The sequence below is a fragment of the Orbicella faveolata genome, unplaced genomic scaffold, assembly GCF_042242905.1.
Source record: "Orbicella faveolata isolate gen_17 unplaced genomic scaffold, um_ofav_v1 contig_4, whole genome shotgun sequence".
NCBI classification, from domain to species: Eukaryota; Metazoa; Cnidaria; class Anthozoa; order Scleractinia; family Merulinidae; genus Orbicella; species Orbicella faveolata.
In genome coordinates, this window is record NW_028301569.1 from 9022602 (window position 1) to 9033925 (window position 11324).

The 11324-nt window shown below is 38.8% G+C and overlaps 1 long non-coding RNA gene across 1 annotated transcript; it reads left to right on the top strand.

Moving 5' to 3' along the window:
• The first annotated feature begins 4729 nt into the window (after positions 1–4729).
• On the top strand, positions 4730–10120 carry LOC149101352 (uncharacterized). The gene is made up of 2 exons (XR_016203166.1): positions 4730–5271; positions 7623–10120. It is a non-coding gene; the product is annotated as an uncharacterized LOC149101352 (long non-coding RNA).
• The last annotated feature ends 1204 nt before the right edge of the window (positions 10121–11324 follow it).

Here is an 11324-nt window from a genome sequence, read left to right on the forward strand (position 1 = left end):
AGTGAGAGAAAAGGAAATTTCTTGTAGACAACAATACACTTCCCCCAAATCTCCGATTTTCAAGGGGGAAATACTATATTTTTGGCGAAGCGCATCTTGGGACAAAGGTCGGAAACGTCATGCACGTTTAAGAAACAACGAGGTTTACTGAGAATTTTACGTTCTAATTTGGGAAAAATCTATTTTTTGATTAAGATGACATTTCTACAGGTGGCGAGCGTGCGAAAAAGGCATTGATTTCTAAGACCCGGACGGGATTATATTCGGACCTTCGACCTCGTTTTTCGCAGATGTTGGTCTGCTTCGTGAACCAAAAGACTATGATCTTTCATTAAATTGAACTTATATATCTGTTCTTCTCGAGCTCCTGTACTATCCTAAGGCCAGTCCAAAACAAAGTGGTTCCAAACCTCATTCAAGAACCTAAGCTTGTCTTCTTTTTGTTTTGGATTTCCTTGTGCTACACACAGTAGCTATTATCTTATCTTCCTTTATATCGGATTGTGTGACAGTTTGTTAACAACAAGATTGGTATGCGTTGTACGTTTCATTTCCATTACAATCAGTTTACTTTGGTCAGTCAGATGCAGGAAATTGATGCTTTACACGCTCAAAGTGTCTGTGTCCCGAAACTCTGTTAAAATCCTCTCTCAAATTTTCGTTGTACTAACTTAAACTGACATTTTAAAATTAGTAACAACAACTCATATTGAGTTGGACACTAACGTGTTTTAATTTTTGAGCCAGCATTTATTACAACTGAAGGAACTGAATGAGAGATACTTGGTGTAAAGCGGCGATGTGTTGGCCGAGCAAGAGAAAGAGACCAACAAATTGCCGAAATTGTAGAGGATGCGGTTATGATATTGTTCGCAGTACAGATCAGCTGTGAAAAAATGCAACAGAAAAATTACTCTGACAGAACTTACAGTCATTTGTGTAACAAATATCGATGAAGTTATTGAAGTTTGTCTTACAGAAGCCTATTTTAACTTAAGAACACGAACATCTACTAGCTGTACATCCAGCAATAAATGTCATGTTCACCGGCCATACGGCGTGCACTTTTGAGTCGATTCGAAAGGCCCCTGTGTAGATCAGTGCATTAATCCCTACCTTTTTAAGAAAAGGCGGCAGTCGAGAAAGCGCGATCTGCTTGATCTGATGGCGAGGGAAGAAGGGAAAATCAGTGTTGAGTAATTAACTTTACATAGTTGTTCAATGCTGACTACAGGTACCTGGTGCAACCTTCACCAAAAATCACGTGAGAACAATTTCTTGACAGAAATTTCTTTATGTCTCAGTCATAATGTCTGCTTTCAATTGGAATGCGTAACCAAAAAAAAAAATGAGCAATGGACTTACGAAAACGCACATTTTCATTAACTTCTCGCGATTCTACGCTTTCAGATTGGAATTTTCCAAAAATCAATCAAAATTGAAATGGGTGAATTTTAACAAAACTGACGATATATTGTTTGGTGATCGATCCTAGTTCCAGAAAGGAAAGCTGAGCTGACATGCTGGCAACGTGGGGAAATTCAAGTAATACACCAAATAAATTAAGCCCAAAATAGCTCATTACATGTGTGTGCACTGTGCATTGCAATTTTCTCGCACTTGTTCTACATTTCTGTTACCTACAAGACCATCTTTGTGAGTTTTTTACTTACCAGTGATAGCAATGGTTAATTTTGTCCTTTTAGAATCCGCAGAGTGCTCATGTATTAATTTCTTGCTCATATGCCAGCTTCTGGAAATCTCATTTTGGGATAATGCCACTTAGCGGTTTACGTCAGATAGCGCTATATTAAGTTGTTCAATAGCTACCTTTGATACCATGAACTTTGATCAGTGATTGATCGTCTATTTCAAGGACGGACCTTTGTTTCCATGGCTCCGTGCAAAATGTTTTCCATACACAATGATCGGATGATGAATATTTTGAAAAGCTCCTTTGATCACTCGCTTTCCGCGAAAGGACACTACTTTAAATATGTATAAACATTTGCTTATCTGATAAACTATTATCCTTACAGAACTGTGTTGTTTGGTAAATTTCTTGTTTTGGGAACAAAAAAACTCTCTCCGTGACTCTTTGTTTTTTCCTCATTCATAAGTATTATGTTACGTGGTCAACCTATGCCTCCTGTTACTTGTAATATTTGTTTTCCATTGTCCTGGTGGTTCTTATTCTTATCTTTTCATAGCTTGTAGGTACATAGTTAATCACTTAAGTCTTATTAGCCACGCCCTGGGGTCGACCTTGCCACTTGTGGTGAAGTTGGCTTCCTCAATAAAGATTTGCTTTAAGCTAGGAAAGCTTTTAAGAAATATAAAACACCCTCGGTGTTTTTATCATGTTGTAGTAACACGAGTGGAAATTAAGGCTCCGCTCAGACTATGCCGGAGGAATTTGAAAGCGCAGCAATCACCGGCCATTTTGGATTTGTGTTTGAGGACATTTCGTGCAGGGATATCACATTATTATGATCACACCATGATGTCGTTATTTTCAAAAATCTTCATTTGCAAAATGTTTTCCGTCCACACTAAAACACAAAGCCGGCGTATTCAAATTCCTCCGATTTAAAAAACTACGTTTTCGTAATGGATTAGTAGTGCTGACGTCGACGGGGCCTAAATTTGGGAGAATAGGATTTCCTGTGTGAACAAGCGAGTGTTTGCACACTGGATCTTTCGAGTTCTCCAAACTTTCACAAGTGATTTTATAACTCGATAGCAACACAGAGAAAATGTTTCATCAACAACCCGCGTCGCCAGCGCTGTGTTAATTGAGTTAGTAATTGAGCTCTGTTAATTGACTTACAAAAGTACGACTTTTAGCGCACGTTTTCTTGCAGGGTCTTGATTGATTGACCTGCTGTGTTTCCATCGAGTTTTTTTCAGTAGAATTCACTTGTACACTAGTACAAATACTGCAATCTGAGTGGCTAAGCTATAGTGCGCTTTCAGCCATTATAATTCATCTCTAAGTTGTCCTTTGTCCTCAATGAAAAAGTGAATTGAAAAATAAAGCCATTTATAAAACCGAAAATCAAGATGCTGGAAATTGTTGCCTTTTTTAGGATTAAGTAACACGTTCAAAGTGTCTGTATTCTTATAATTGGTACCATCTAACTGAAATTGCTTTGGTACTGACTTGTCTTAAACATTAAGGCAGCATTTAATACAACTGAAGGAACTGAACGAGAGATACTAGGTGTGAAGCAGCGATGAGTTTGCCCCAGCACTGAATGAGAGTCCAGCAAATTGCAGAGTATGTAGCTATGGTGCTTCCATCGCCGGCTCGATCGGTGTCGTTTCCCTGATGGATTAACATGCATTCCAGTTAGCATCCTTTCAGATCACTGGCGAAAAATTGCTACAGGAAATTACTCTGACAGAAGTTACAAACATTTTTGTAACAAACATCGATGAAGTTATTGAAATTTCTCAGTATAAGAAGCTCCTTTTTAACTTAAGAACAAAATGAAGAACAATTTGCCACCGAACTTTCGACTGACTGCCAAGTAAGGGATCTCCGATACATAAAAGTGTAATAATTATCGTTAACCTGGTGATAGCAGTACAAGATTAGAGGGAGGAACGGGTTATGTGGAAGAACTTAACGATCATCTGCATAAATTATATCAAACCGAACATAGTGATAGTTTAACGAAAATGTTCTGGAGACCGTCAAATTACAACAACAACAACAACAGAAATGCAACATACACAAAGATACGTCAATTGCTCGGTTCAACTCTAATCGCCCGTCCCAGCGTCACTGTCGTAAACAAGTTAACTCCTTAACACAGCTCAATAAATAGCATCAACAAAAGCGGAACGTTCCACAAAGAGGAAGCCTGTCAGCAAAGTCTTGGAGGGATAACAACCACACTTCGCGATTTATCAATAGCTGCGAGTTATACCAGAACGAAGCCGCTCGCCAGGTTTCTTTGAATAACTTCTCGAGTTCTATGCTTTCAGATTTGAAACATCAGAAAATCAATCAATATTGAAAACTGACTAAATGTTGTGTATCCTAGTCCTATTAAGCCATAAATCGTGTACAATTGCCTAGATAGGTAGGAACGACTAGACTGATATACAGAAGAACATTGAGCAGTCATGCTGGACAATTGCAACGTGCGATTTACCGCCAAATAAAATGAACCTAAAGCAGCTCACTATGTACACCTTACAATGGAGATTGAGTTTGACCATTTCTAAGACCGGCTATAACTCAATTTGTTTCTGTATAAGTATTTTATACAGTTTTTTCTGTTGCCTAAAGGTTCCGCTAAAGTACCATCTCAGTCACTGAGTTTTATTACTTATCATGCAGTTGTGCCAAAGGCTGACTTCGTCCTTTGCGAATCAGGATGCACATGCAAGAGGCTAGCTTACCTCCTTTTTATGCCCTCGTCCTAGTCGGCTTCAAGCCACTGATAAGTTTATGTAAAACGATATCAGCTTGAGACGTTTGATGGCCGGCCGCCTTTCATTACATGAACTTTGACTGAAACTGATCTTTTTAACATTCCCTGAAGGCCGACATTCCTTTCCAAGGTTCTGCGTCGGCGGTGTGTTTTCCTTTCGGAAATTAATTAATATGTCGAAACACCGCTTTGATAATCCGTTGTTTGGAAAGATTCTGATATAACGGGTATATATAAACATCTGCTGATCTGAGAAGCTGTTATATACATAGTTTTACAAATTTTTCCTTCGCAATCGATACGCAGCTTTGTCTTAACGTCAATTTTGTCTCACACACACGTATCATACTATGTGTTCAAGCTATACTTCCTAATATTCTTTTTTTACCCAGGCAGTGAGGCCTGGGTTTAAATTTCGGCTTTGTTTTTTTCCGCGTTCAGTCACAAATCGCCGTCTGGTCTCTAAAGCGCATGAGCCACCTGTGTACTGAGGTTGTCGTCGAGAAAAGTTAGCACGGATTCCATGATTTCTAGGGCGATGAAATCACATACAAACGAACACACCGTTCAAGGTAGACCAACACTAAAAGACGTTAAGCGTTTTCGGAACGGGTCGCTGCAAGCGTTACGAGAGATCAATTTACGAGCGAACATTTTGAGTGAATCATGAATCATGTTATACCAAAGGAGTCATCAACCGGGGCTATCAACTCTTCAACTTGATAAAAAGCATCTTCAGAGGCGTCTTCGTATTTTTGGACGTGATCGTGAACCAAGCAGAATCCCACCACGAGCTCAAGAACGTCTGAGCAACAAGAGCAGAAAGGTTAGAGAATTTGTTTACGAATTCATCTGTTCGAGTACACCTAAGTAAAATGCTCTGATAAACTTCGTAAAGTATAATAAAGATAAAATCTCGAACTAAACGATATTCTCTCGTTATTTGCTTGTAACAGAGTTATGTGTCTTAACAAGAGTGAAACTCATGTAGCGAATTATTGTACATTTAAGCTGAAAGAAACTAATGTATGTCAGGAACCCCAGCAAAACAATTCTTGGTTTGCACTGTCACGCAATCCTGAGGCAATAAAAAATTTATTCGAAAATCATTTACTGGATAAAATCCACAAATTGTGATGTTATAGGAGAGTAATAAAGATGACACTCCTCGAATTTTTAGGTCTGTGCGTTTTCCCAAGCTCAGATATTCGTCGAAATATTTTGCACAAATTTACAGAGACCAGTGTGGAACCGCCATGTTGGTGTGCCTCCGCGGTACGCCTACATTGCGGCCGGAAAATATTGTAAACATCTGGAACTTACTTTGGCTATCTAGGCGACTGATTATCTGTACTGAACAAACAAGCATTTACAGAAGCACTTTTCCTAATACTTTAACTTCTAAATGGGCTAAAAATCACGAGATAAGTATATGATTTCGACAACCGCGTTCGTAGGTCTATGTCACGCATCGCCATAACAATGAAATTCAAAATGTCTCGCTTGCTTGAGAAACGCAAATAACAACGACAAAGGCTAAGGAAAATAGACTGAAACGTTTATAGGTTGATATAAAGACCTTGACTCATTTCACACCCTAAAGACTTGCAAACGAGTAATAAGCTATTAATCGATTCCAAGAAATGCAATCAAAAGCAGAAGAGCTTAAGCACATCAATTCGATTGAATTTCGTACAACTTCAAATGCAGAACATTTAGCTCAATTGCAATATAGCTATTGCTTCTCAGTATAACGACCGCCTGGGTACACTCAGCAAAGCGTCTTGTTTTTCATTGTCTTTCTATTTTTAACGTTTATAGCTTGTAATTACATAGTTAGTTTTACCCTTGGTTATGTCTTATGACGATCCTCTGCATTTTTATTTACTGGCTTCATTAACCAGTGCAGTCTGCATGAATCATAAAAATTGGGACTGAACTAAAGAAATAGATGTCCTGTTGGTTGTTGTTTTTTTTATTGCTAAATTTATATCCGTTCAACCTTTTTTTTTGGGAGTCAACCTTCGCAAGAGCCGAAGAATGCTTTCGGTGATAACGTTAATAGAATCTAAGAGGAGGTGTCTGCGCGCGGTAATATTTTTTGGCAATGTTTCGCTATTCGCGCCGCGAAATGCGCTGACAATACAGGAAACAACACAGGAAACAAATCACTTCTCATCTGTTAAATCTCGAGCTCTTGCCGAGAATTTCTTTTGTTTCCTCCTAATGGGGGACGGGTTCACTTCTTTATTTCTACGCTTGTCTGTCCTCGGGCGTTTCTTTCTTTCTTTTTTCCTGTGAGAGGACCGATATCGATCTGCGCTAGGTTAGTTGCACAAACAGCCCAGAAGAAGAAAAGGAAGGAAGTCGCTTGACATGTCAGGAATGTGGCTAGGTCACAAGGAGTTATTTTGGCAAGGAAAAGATGACTTTAAACAGAACGTGCTTTTAACTGAATGCAGTAGAAACTCGTCAGGCGAAGTTCTGTCGCGGCTTTGCTAACGAAAAGCATCCCGATGTGTCGTTTCAAACAAGCGACTTTTATATCTGCAGTTTAGGCATCGATAATTGAGCTGTTAATAGTTTTATTTGTTTCTGGCACCCTGTGGTAATGAATTTATCATGAAGGTAATTATCACTGTTTTTAAAACCACGCAATGCCACAAGCTCTAAATCAGAGAAGCCACAAAAGAAGCTCTCGTTAGTGTTACTTAATACACTGCATTCTGTGAAGGACCTTTTTAAGCCTGAGTGCATGCAAGTCAAAGCATATTTGCAGAATAAACTTGTAAAAACACCACTCATATTGAATTGCGATGAAGGAAAATATTGATTCAGTTACCGAGGATTCTTTTCCGGATTACAGTGTAATTGTACTTTTTCTGTACTTGCCGATATAGTCACAAGCTGCTTTAAGCTCGTTAACTCAAGTCTTTTGAGCAAGGTAAATCAACTTCAATCGCAAGTTCGCCGTTCATTCGTTTGAATTTCTCAGCATTGTTTTAGATCTTAAGTTTTCATAATAACTCTAAGAGGTTAAATCACGCAGTGTATTGCTTGCAAGACCTACCTTGAGTATTTACTTCCCGCAGAACAAGAAGGTAAAGAATGGCAGGTGTTGTCTTGAGTGTACTCTTCATCCTTAAATTGACAAACGCTTTTTTTCATTTATTTTAGGACAAGCCGGACGTCGTTTTGTGAAGGAATTTACGGCTGTGACACCAGGATGTTTTGATCACCAATACAACACATCGGGTTTACTGTATCAGGATATCAAACTGATAACTCGCGTAAAATGGACAGTAGTTCGTAAAATGCACAGTAATCAGATGTTCCTCAACACTTGCGGTGTATGCATGGTCATCTCATACTGAATGCATACAACTATTCGGTCTGCGACCAAAAAAAAGTACACAAGTTCATTGAAAAGTACATAAGTTTTTTTGCTGAGACTTGTTTGAGATCGTGAAGCAAAATCAGTCTGTTGTTTTGTTATAGAATTGAACTTCGCAACGAGGTAGTTGAAAAGTACCTGAGCACACGATGACAGCTTCTTAGTTTCCTCTTTTCTACCGAAGCGTGCCTCAATACAATCTGATGAAAAGGGTAACCCAACCAGAAACAAATCACTTAAGATATCTTAATAGGAGATTATATCACTCAAAGAACACAGTTCAAGGACCACACGATAAAAGATCCTTCCTCATCGCAGTGTAACTCAATGCAGCGGGAATTGTTATCTAAACACAGAAAATCATGACAAATCACTTCCTATCCCTTTCTAAGGCGTTCCGCAAGGGATTCTTCTGTTTCCTTCCAGTGGTCTTACTTCTAACATGTCTACGCTTGTCTCTCCCTGGGTTTCTTTTTCGGAAGGTCTGCGTGGGGGCTATCTACGCTAGATTGGCTACCAAACAGCCCAGGTTATGCAAATTCGCATGACAGATGTTAGAAAATTGAATTTTAACAGAAAGAGTAATCTCAGCAAGAGTAATCTTAACGTTAAAGGAATGAAATACTTGGGCTAGCCTCTGCATGATGTTGTTTCTTTGCGAACAACAGACATCCAGCAGTGTCGCTGTTTGAAAACAGTCGATCTCAGTTTAATCTACATGTTAGGCGTTGAAAACTAACGCCAAGCTTCAAGTTAGTTTCAGCCGACACTACGCTTGCGAGAAGAAACCTCAGGCCTGATCAACTCTTCAGACTAGGATGGAGTGGAATGGTTCAAACGTAGTGCAGCACGTTGCACACTAAATCGCTATGAAAGACCTGCTAGTGTCAAAGAACTTTTGTAACAACTTGATTAGAAAACTTCAGAAATACTTGGGAGGAAAGCAACGCTGACAGTGCTATATAAGACGTGATGTGCTGCAATCTAGTTGAGATACTGATCAACAGAAATATCTAGAGCCTTTTGGCAGCTCTAGTAGGCACATGCACAAATTCTCGTGTAAAGTCCAGGCGTCTGAAGCAAATTATCACCTGCTCTCATTTTTTTCTCATACACTCAGGAACTGTAATTGCCTACCCCTGAATGTTGTTAGGGCACAATCTTTAAATTCTTTCCGAACCAAGCTAGATATGTTTTGATTATTCGTATTTTACTGTTATTATTATTTATTATTATTAGTAAGGCCACCAGGCTTGACATTTTGGGTGGTCGCTTACGGGAGTTTCGACTGTATATAACGGCCCGAGGCATCAGTTAATTGAACTATCTAATTAGCTTAGAGCCGCTTTCCAAAATATGCTGTGTACTGATTGCTGTTGAATTTAAGACCACTTTGGCATAACCTTGATGGTCGTTTACGAGCTGTTAGACCATAATGGGTTAAAACGCCTTATGGTTTTCAAGTCTTTAAAGGGTCTTGTTACGGAATATCTCACGTCTAAATTTATAAAGCGAAATGAATCAAGCCATTCTCTGAGGGACTCGGTAAACAAACTTGTTGTCCCCTTTCCAAGAACTAACTACATGAGTACTTTTAGTTACAGCGGCGCTACCCTTTACTACAGTTTAACCTGCAACATTAGAGAATCTGGTTCATTAAAGGCAAAGACCTGCAAAAGGACTGGTCTTAATTGGGAGATCACTTTTTTATTTGGCAAAGATTTAATAATGGACCTATAAAAACCAATAACTAATGCAAGAGCTTTCATTTTTTTCATAGCACATTTTTCAAAGCAAGTGGAAGCGGTCAATAAAACCTACATTTCATGTGCATGTAGATACCGTTAAATTTGCTACCCAATTCAAGGAGTCCCCCTGTAGCCCAGTGGTTACATTTCCGAGCTTCGGATCGGAAGGGCATGGCGTTCAGCCCCCGCAGGGGGACTCCGTTTTTGTTTTTTCAATTTTTAAGGTAAACTCCATTGTTTTTTTCTTTTTTTTTTTTTCATTTGAACCAAGTTAGAAGTGAAAGACTTTTTAAGAAAGGACATCAAACTTGGATGACCGTAAAATATATATCCATCTTGCGATGTCTTTTTTCATTTAAGCCGCTCTTTATTAGCTCGCTTCCGATAGGCAAAGACTTGCCAAAGTCCTGGTTTTAATTGGGAGGTCATTTTTTTTATTTATTTGGGAAAGATTTAATAATGGATTTCAATAAATTGTCTTAGCACATTTTCTAAAGCAAGATGAGGCTGTGAATAAAAACTACATTCCATTAGCACATACGTACCGTTAAATCTGCTACCCAATTCAAGGAGTACCCCTGTAGCCCAGTGGTTACATTTCCGAGCTTCGGTTCGGAAGGGCGTGGCGTTCAGCAACCGCAGGGGGAGTCCGTTCTTTTGTCATGTTTGTGTTGGACTCCATTGATCTATTTCATGCAATCTTTTTTTTTCCGTTTCAACCAAGTTATGTGTAAAAACGATCTTTTAAGAAAGGACATTAAACCTGGCTGACTGTAAAATATACTCATCTTGCCATGTCCTTTTTCATTTAAGCCGCGCTTTATTATCTTGTATCCAATAGACAAAGATCTGCAAAAGTATGGATCTTAATTGGGAGGTCATTTTTGTTTATTTGGGAAAGATTTAATAATGGACCAATAAAAACTTATCACTAATGCAAGGTATTTCATTTTTTCATAGCACATTTTCCATAGCAAGATGAGGCTGTCAATAAAATCTACATTTCATGTGCATATAGGTACCGTTAAATTTGCTACCCAATTCAAGGAGTCGCCCTGTAGCCCAGCGGTTACATTTCCGAGCTTCGGTTCGGAAGGGCATGGCTTTCTGTTCCCAGAGGGGGATCCGTTATTTTTTGTTTGTTTTGCTTTTTTTTTGTTGTTGTCATGTTTGTGTTGGAGTCCATTGATTTCTTTTGTACAATCTTCTTTTTTTCCGTTTTACCCGAGTTTGGTGAGAAAATTAAAGACCTTTTAAGAAAGGACATCAAAGCCTTTCTGACCTTAAAATATATCCATTTTGCCATGTCTTTTTTCATATCCAATAGGCATAGAGCTGCAAAAGTATGGATCTTAATTGGGAGGTCATTTTTTTTGTTGGGGAACGATTTAGTCATGGACTTCAATAAAAACTTATCACTAATGCAAGGTCTTTAATTTTTTTCGAAGCACATTTTCCAAAGCAAGATAAGGCTATCAATGAAAACTTCATTTCATGTACATATAGGTACCGTTAAATTTGCTACTCCATTCAAGGAGTCCCCCTGTAGCCCAGTGGCTACATTTCCGAGCTTCGGTTCGGAAGGACATGGTGTCAGCCCCCATAGGGGGACTCCTTTTTTTCATATTTGTGTTGGACTCCAGTTTTGTTTTCGTGCAATCTTTTTTCTTTCTTTCAACTGAGTTAGGGATGAAAAGACATTTTAAGAAAGAACAACAAATTAAACCTGCCATCTTG